At 33.0% G+C, this 6,821-nt stretch overlaps 1 protein-coding gene across 1 annotated transcript in view; it reads left to right on the forward strand.

The window, feature by feature from the left end:
* The first annotated feature begins 230 nt into the window (after positions 1–230).
* LOC119834278 (leucine-rich repeat-containing protein 24) overlaps positions 231–6,821 on the forward strand; it is a 65,492-nt gene continuing 58,901 nt past the window's right edge. Inside the window, exon 1 of the mRNA XM_038358613.1 lies at positions 231–351. The gene's annotated coding sequence lies outside the window, so the exon portion shown is untranslated. The remainder of the gene's footprint in view (positions 352–6,821) is intronic.

Here is a 6,821-nt window from a genome sequence, read left to right on the forward strand (position 1 = left end):
CATTCACAGTCTAAGCTTCACTAGACAGACGTGTATCCATCCAAAAATCCCAACTAGAAATGAACAAAACAAAAGGATATAATTTCAATCAATCCACTCGACCGTTTTAATTGCGCTTTGCAGTGCATCAGCAAAGAAGTGGGCATTGAGAAAAGTTCGGGGTCTATCCGTCTGCGCGAGCCCCTCCCCGCAACCCGCCCCCGCGCTCGCCTCGCCAGTCGACCCTTGCACCTCAACCTTGATACACGTGTCTCGCGCACCCAGAAAATTCCGCCAAACATGCTATTGAAATCATTGTGTGTGCTCTGAGTGTGTGTGTGTGCAGTGTGGATTTTTAACGATGTGCTACACGTAAGTTTGTGTTTATGTTACGTAGGTAAGGCAATGTAGACGTCTACGGAATTGCGATCTCATAGCGCTTATAATTCTAAAATTTCGCGGTGAGTGATTTATGTATGAGAGTTATTTTATGCATACACAGAGTATATATATGTGCTTTGGTATTACTTATACTTGGGTTTAAATAATTTTTATTATTAAAGAGCTGAAAGCAAAGAATTTACTCGTAGACTAACGCTACGACGTAACGCTTTTCGCAATACAATGGGAGAAATTTTTACTTCATAAATTATATACTATTATAAATGATTTACATTTAATTCTAAACAAGATTTTAAACACTAAAATAAGTTTACATGAATGCATGTATGGTAATATTATGTAAGTAGATTTCAAATTGAATAACCTGTCCGGTTATAAATCAAATATATCTATCAAAATGCGAAACGTTAGCCTACTTAAAATGTCAATTTACAGTCAGTCCCGCCACTGATAGACACAAATAATTCAAGCCCGAAGCGTGGATCAAAGAGGAACATTTGTGTGGTAATAAATGTTAAATTACATTTAAACCTTTAACCAAACACCCATAACGTGATTTGTCATCAATTTGTGTTTAAATAGCATAGGCTTTTTCGAATGGTTCCAACCGAGTCTCAACATAATATAAAACAAAGTCGCTCCCCGCTGTCCGTCTCTATGAATGCTTAGAATTTTAAAACTGCGCAACGAATTTTGATACGGGTTTTCTTAATAGATAGAGTGATTCAAGAAAAATGGTTAGCATGTATTTATCATGTATAATTGTACTCATTCGAAGCTGGGGTGAGTTGCTTGAAGGATGTTACGCGAAACAAAAAAGTGTAAGCAATATAGATGTGAGCAACAACTTTTCCTTCTCCTCACCCTTCCCAGTCCAGTCCTTATGTCCAGTCGTCAATCCTTTCCTTATCCCTTACCCCACATGCACTACCTCTATGAATGTTCATGGGTGGTGGCGATCGCTTACCATCAGACGAACCACCAGCTCAGCTACCCGCTATGATATAAAAAAATTAAATCGTTCATATAACAACTTGTTTTGCTCGTGATTAAAATACCGAGAAAAATATGGAATGTTGGGATAGCATCAAATTAACAGATCCTCAGAATTGTACGATGATATTGACGTGTAATTGATGTGCTCTTGTTAATGGATATTGATGTTTGCTTCCTAAATATAAACATTCACTTCAAAGAACAACCCGAGTTCTTCTTGACTCTCCTTCTTTTACTTTCTTACTTCTCCATTAGATTTTAGACCACAGAATGATCAAAAACAATAATATTTTTGAATTTTTTTTTATCGAATACCGCTTCGTGCTCAAATATTATCTATTTTTTAATAATTTCATATTAATAAAGCATTTCAATGCTATAAAACTTATCATAAAATAATAATTACGTTCAGAATATGAACTGAACTTCATTGATTGTATGCAATCGAGTAAATGAGAAAGGTATCGATGGGAGTTAATTCCTACTAATATTAAAAATGCGAAATTAGGGAACTTTGTATGTCTGTCTCTTCACACTCAAACTCAAATACAATCTCAAATATTTATTCAATTAGACTTTTACCAACACGTTTGAATCGTCGTAACATAATTTAACTATTTATCACCCGTTCGAAAACTAATCTACAATAAGAGAAGATGCTTTTTCACGCCTTAACTGCTCAACCGAATTTGGATGAAATTTGGTACTAAGGCGAGGGAAATCCTGGGACCATCTATATTTTCCTTTGACAACGCCAGCGAAACCTGGCGGAAAGCTATTATCTTATACTCGTATATGCATTGTAATACATTTATAGCTATTATAATAATAACAACTATTGATATATTACCCGAATAACTCGCTTCAGTAATCCCGGGTTGATTTAACGACGTCAATTACCAAAGGTATTTTGAATGATTGTCCCTTAAATGAAGCCATTTGTTATCTGATAGACTTGCATTTAATATTTCAATTATTTATCACTAGTTTAGGCATGAAGAAAAAGAGAAAAAGAAGAGACAGACATAACTTTCGTATTTATATTAAATGCGCAAAAGGATTTAAGATTTCTGGGCTAACATTTTGAACGTAAAATGTTCCTTACAAGCGCATTATAAGAGAATTATATCAATTATAATTCACTTAGATATCAAGAAGATTCGTTTCGATATAACATGCCGATAGGTATTTAAATATATCTTGTAGATTTAAGATTTAGGTACATTAAACTCAAACGTTTACCCAGCTAATTTCAAAGAAACTTCTTAATCAACATTTTTAGTATGAATCCGTACACAAAAATTCATCGGGGGGAAGCCGGAGGCCCATATCCTTTTCCTTACCCTTCCCAGTCCTTTCCTTTTTTCCTCTCATCAATGCTTTCCTAATACCTTCCCAATTAAAGTCGGCAATCCATTTGTAGAGGCGAAAGGTCTGCAATAGACCTTATGCCTCTTCAAATGGTCATGGGCGGTGGTAGCGCTTTCCATCAGGCGACCCACCAGTTCCATTGCCGACCATGACATAAAAAAAAAAAATCCTTAATAAAGCAATTTCTCTAGCCAATACAATATGCATTCACGTGAAAACGGAATAAACGAGGATCGTTTATAATCGTAGATGTATAAATACGGATTTCATTAAGCCACGCAAAAATGACGCAACAATACATTTTTTATGAAATCGCTATTTCGCTGTGGATTTTCCAAATTTTATTTTACGCGTTGTTCTTTCAAAAGCTTTTTGTTTGTTGCGTCTTTCGGAATAGCGGGTAACACTTAACCACAGATTATATAAAACTGCCAAATTAAATAGACCTTACTTGTCACTAAAATAAATTATAGTATGATTTTTTTTTTTAATTGGAAGAATTTTTCATGCAATTTATGTCGTAATTCGAAGACGTCAAGATCATGGAGAACGCGGAGGATGCATCGAAGCACAGCTAGTTCGTATTATTTTGACTTCGGAAAGTTTCTTACAGAATTAGCAGCAGTATAATAGAACATTCTGGGCATTTTGAATATTAGTCCAAAATATTAATATCACTGCTACCAATATATGAGGAAAGATATATGAAAATATATGAGGAAATATCAATGTTTTCTCATATATTTTCATGATCTATAAAAATGAATATTCATCAACTGTCCATTAAAATTGTCAATTACAAAAATACAAGTATATTAAACAAAAATGAAATAAACTCGTTTAATGTACACACATAGTAATTTCAAGCGGCATTTTTCAAAACGTTACTAGAAATTTAAAACGACAATTGTGCGTGTTCAGATGTTAAAAATGCATGAATTTATTGCCCGGTGTGTTGTTTTTATTGCTTCGTTTAAATTTTAAATGATTCTTATATATGCAGGAAAAATGTAATCACCGCTTACAAAATTGGGATTTATTTGACGAAAGATTAGAGGCAACGTTGCTTTTTCCAGCCGCTAAGCTACTTTGATAAAATCGCAAATTACACGTGCCGTAAACTAAAACATCCTGCTGAAAAACCACAAAGAGTTTTAGTTAAAAAACAAAAATACACGTGTAAAAAACTATCTAGAATATGAATATGGCGATACGATGCGATTTCGAGGGCTTTATTGAATTAAGTGTGGCGTGATAATATAGTCTACTTACTATCCCTTCGCCTCGGCTCTATCAGGACGGCCTGGGATAAAAATATAGGTAAGGTAGAACGAAGCTTTTATCGTTGAAGCAATTTTCAATACTTGCGGTATGTTTATGAAATGAAAAATTATCTTTACTTTTGGAAAAATAACACGTATTGTTTAGATTTATATTCGTATATGAAGCGGTCGCTTTATTAACTTTTTATAATATACCTTAACTACTCAATATAATAATGCTAGCTGCACAGCCCGGCTCCGCTTGTAGTCGTCTCGTAATTTATCGTAGTTACATTATAAATAATATAAACTATCCTATCTTTTAAGTTGGATGAAGCTGCACACGGTATGCAAATTCAATTTTAATCGGTTGAGTAGTTTAGGAGACCATCGCGGATAAACAGCGTACACGTAATATATGTTAAGATTAATCGTAAACTCTTGAGTTCTATGCGTTATATATGTAGTATGTACCACGAAGCCTGGCGGACCACTAGTCGACTAAATAAGTATCAGTATGGGGGATTGGAGCGTGATTAAATATAGATACTTTGTATGGTTCTGGGAAAGAAAATATAGAAATTTACCTCTATTTTTATAACTATATTTTCCCTTTACCACTGTGTATCAATGTTGGCTTATGATTAGTAACACGATTATTGTTAAAGCCGTTAAGTTATTAATGTCGCCCTACGTCGTCTAGCACACGGTAATGAAAACTACAGTGCAGTGTAATGTTATGGTTCTTGTGTATAAACAATATACGATTGGTACGCCCTCTATATAGTGTTTTATTACTAAACCTATCTTAGTGGGATTTTTGGGATTTATACAATTATTTTAGTCTGCTATGTGAGGATTTAAACATACATTTTATTTAAATAAGATATGATAAGAAATATATAGATTTATACTACAATAATTTATCATTTATATTATTTTAAATTCCCATCAAATAAAACTAAGTAGGTAAGTAGATGACTTGTTTTTATAAATTAATCCTATTTAACTCATAATGCAAAGAATACAATTTGTTCTATATGAAACACTAGCTGCGCCCCGCGGTTTCACCCGCGTAAGTCCGTATCCCGTAGGAATATCGGGATAAAAAGTTGCCTATATGTTATTCCAGTTGTCCAGCTATCTGCTTACCAAATTTCATTGCAATCGGTTCAGTAGTTTTTGCGTGAAAGAGTAACAAACATCCATACATCCATACAAACTTTCGCATTTATAATATTAATAGTATTCATCATCACTGTAAGAATAACTGCGTTGTTAAAACTAGGTAAATAACAAACAGTAAAAACTTTTTATTTCAACTGATTCTGTATTGCATATGAGAGAAATCTCGTAAATAAGTTTTGAATTATAATTCATAGTTTGCGTGGGCAATAGTAGCATTGCAATGGAAAAAAATCATCTCGAACGTTTAATTAAATCAATGCAATGTTTTGACCTGTACTTGCTATTACAATAAAGGTATAGTTGCGAAAATACACCGTTATTTGAAGTTAGCAACAAACTAATTGAATGAAGTTAGCTACCGGTAATCAAAAGAACAAATACATTATGTTTCTCGGAACGGTTGGTGAATTTCTCTTATTTTTCACTTCAACATTCACGGAGAGTTATTTGAGAATATTTTAATTGATTTGCTTGTTTATATTACAATCAGCTGTGGTATTTGTCTAAAAGTATGAATTTGCGTTATCTGATTTTACACGTTCATACTTCTATTGTATCATATGACAATGTATGTTAATTTACATAAAAAATACCAAATGTTCGCATTTTTACTTTTATATATAGAAGACTAGCTGCACCCTGCGGTTTCACCCGCGTAAGGCTGTATCCCGGAGGAATATCGGGATAAAAAGTTGCCTGTATGTTATTCCAGTTATCCAGCTATCTACTTACCAAATTTTATTGCAATCGGTTCAGTAGTCTTTGCGTGAAAGAGCAACAAACACACACACACATGCTTACAAACTTTCGCATTTATAATATTAGTTGACTGATTTTCAAATCAATACAACTACAAATATAATTAGTGTCTGAGTGTGAGTGTGTGGATAACATCCATCACATTGTTCAATGACAACCAGCAAAATATTAAAGGCTGCAATACATTAATTATGATTATTCAAACTGTATCAATTAAGGATGATATTAACCGCTAACACAAATAATTAGGAAACATATTTGAAATTAATATTTCAAATGTGTGTTACCTAATAATATATTATAAATAATAAAGTAAAAGACATAATTGATCTGTAGAGTTTACATCTCTATATAATTTTCTAAAATAATGTTAACAACTTCGCCAAATGAAACCTTATTCACAGAAAAACTATTATTTGTCGTAAAGCGTGATAATTGAATTTTATTATTTCATAATTCTTATACAATACATCATTTTATTTATTATAGTTTGTTATGCTACAAAAATAATACAAAAGAACCAAATAAACTAAATAGTACTTCATTTGCTCTGTTTTACTATTATTTAAACGTAAACTACGAATTGATTCTGTGACACAAGTATGCTACCTACTTATAAAATTGTTTGGCCCAGTTTCTTTGAAAACACAGTTCTTCTTGTAATATTAGAATTTGTAAGATGTTTTCATAAAACAAGTAACTACTAAACAGATCCGACAGATGACCTCGTAGTGCTGTGAATCTGCCGCCAGAGATTATAGAATCAATCGTTTCTGATGCAATATGTATTTCTTGTATGCATAGATTAAATAATGGGATGAATTTTTAGTAGCTATTCGGCCCGGTTTCAGCCGTAGTATATAT

The sequence above is a fragment of the Zerene cesonia genome, chromosome 19, assembly GCF_012273895.1.
Source record: "Zerene cesonia ecotype Mississippi chromosome 19, Zerene_cesonia_1.1, whole genome shotgun sequence".
In the NCBI taxonomy this organism is placed as follows: Eukaryota; Metazoa; Arthropoda; class Insecta; order Lepidoptera; family Pieridae; genus Zerene; species Zerene cesonia.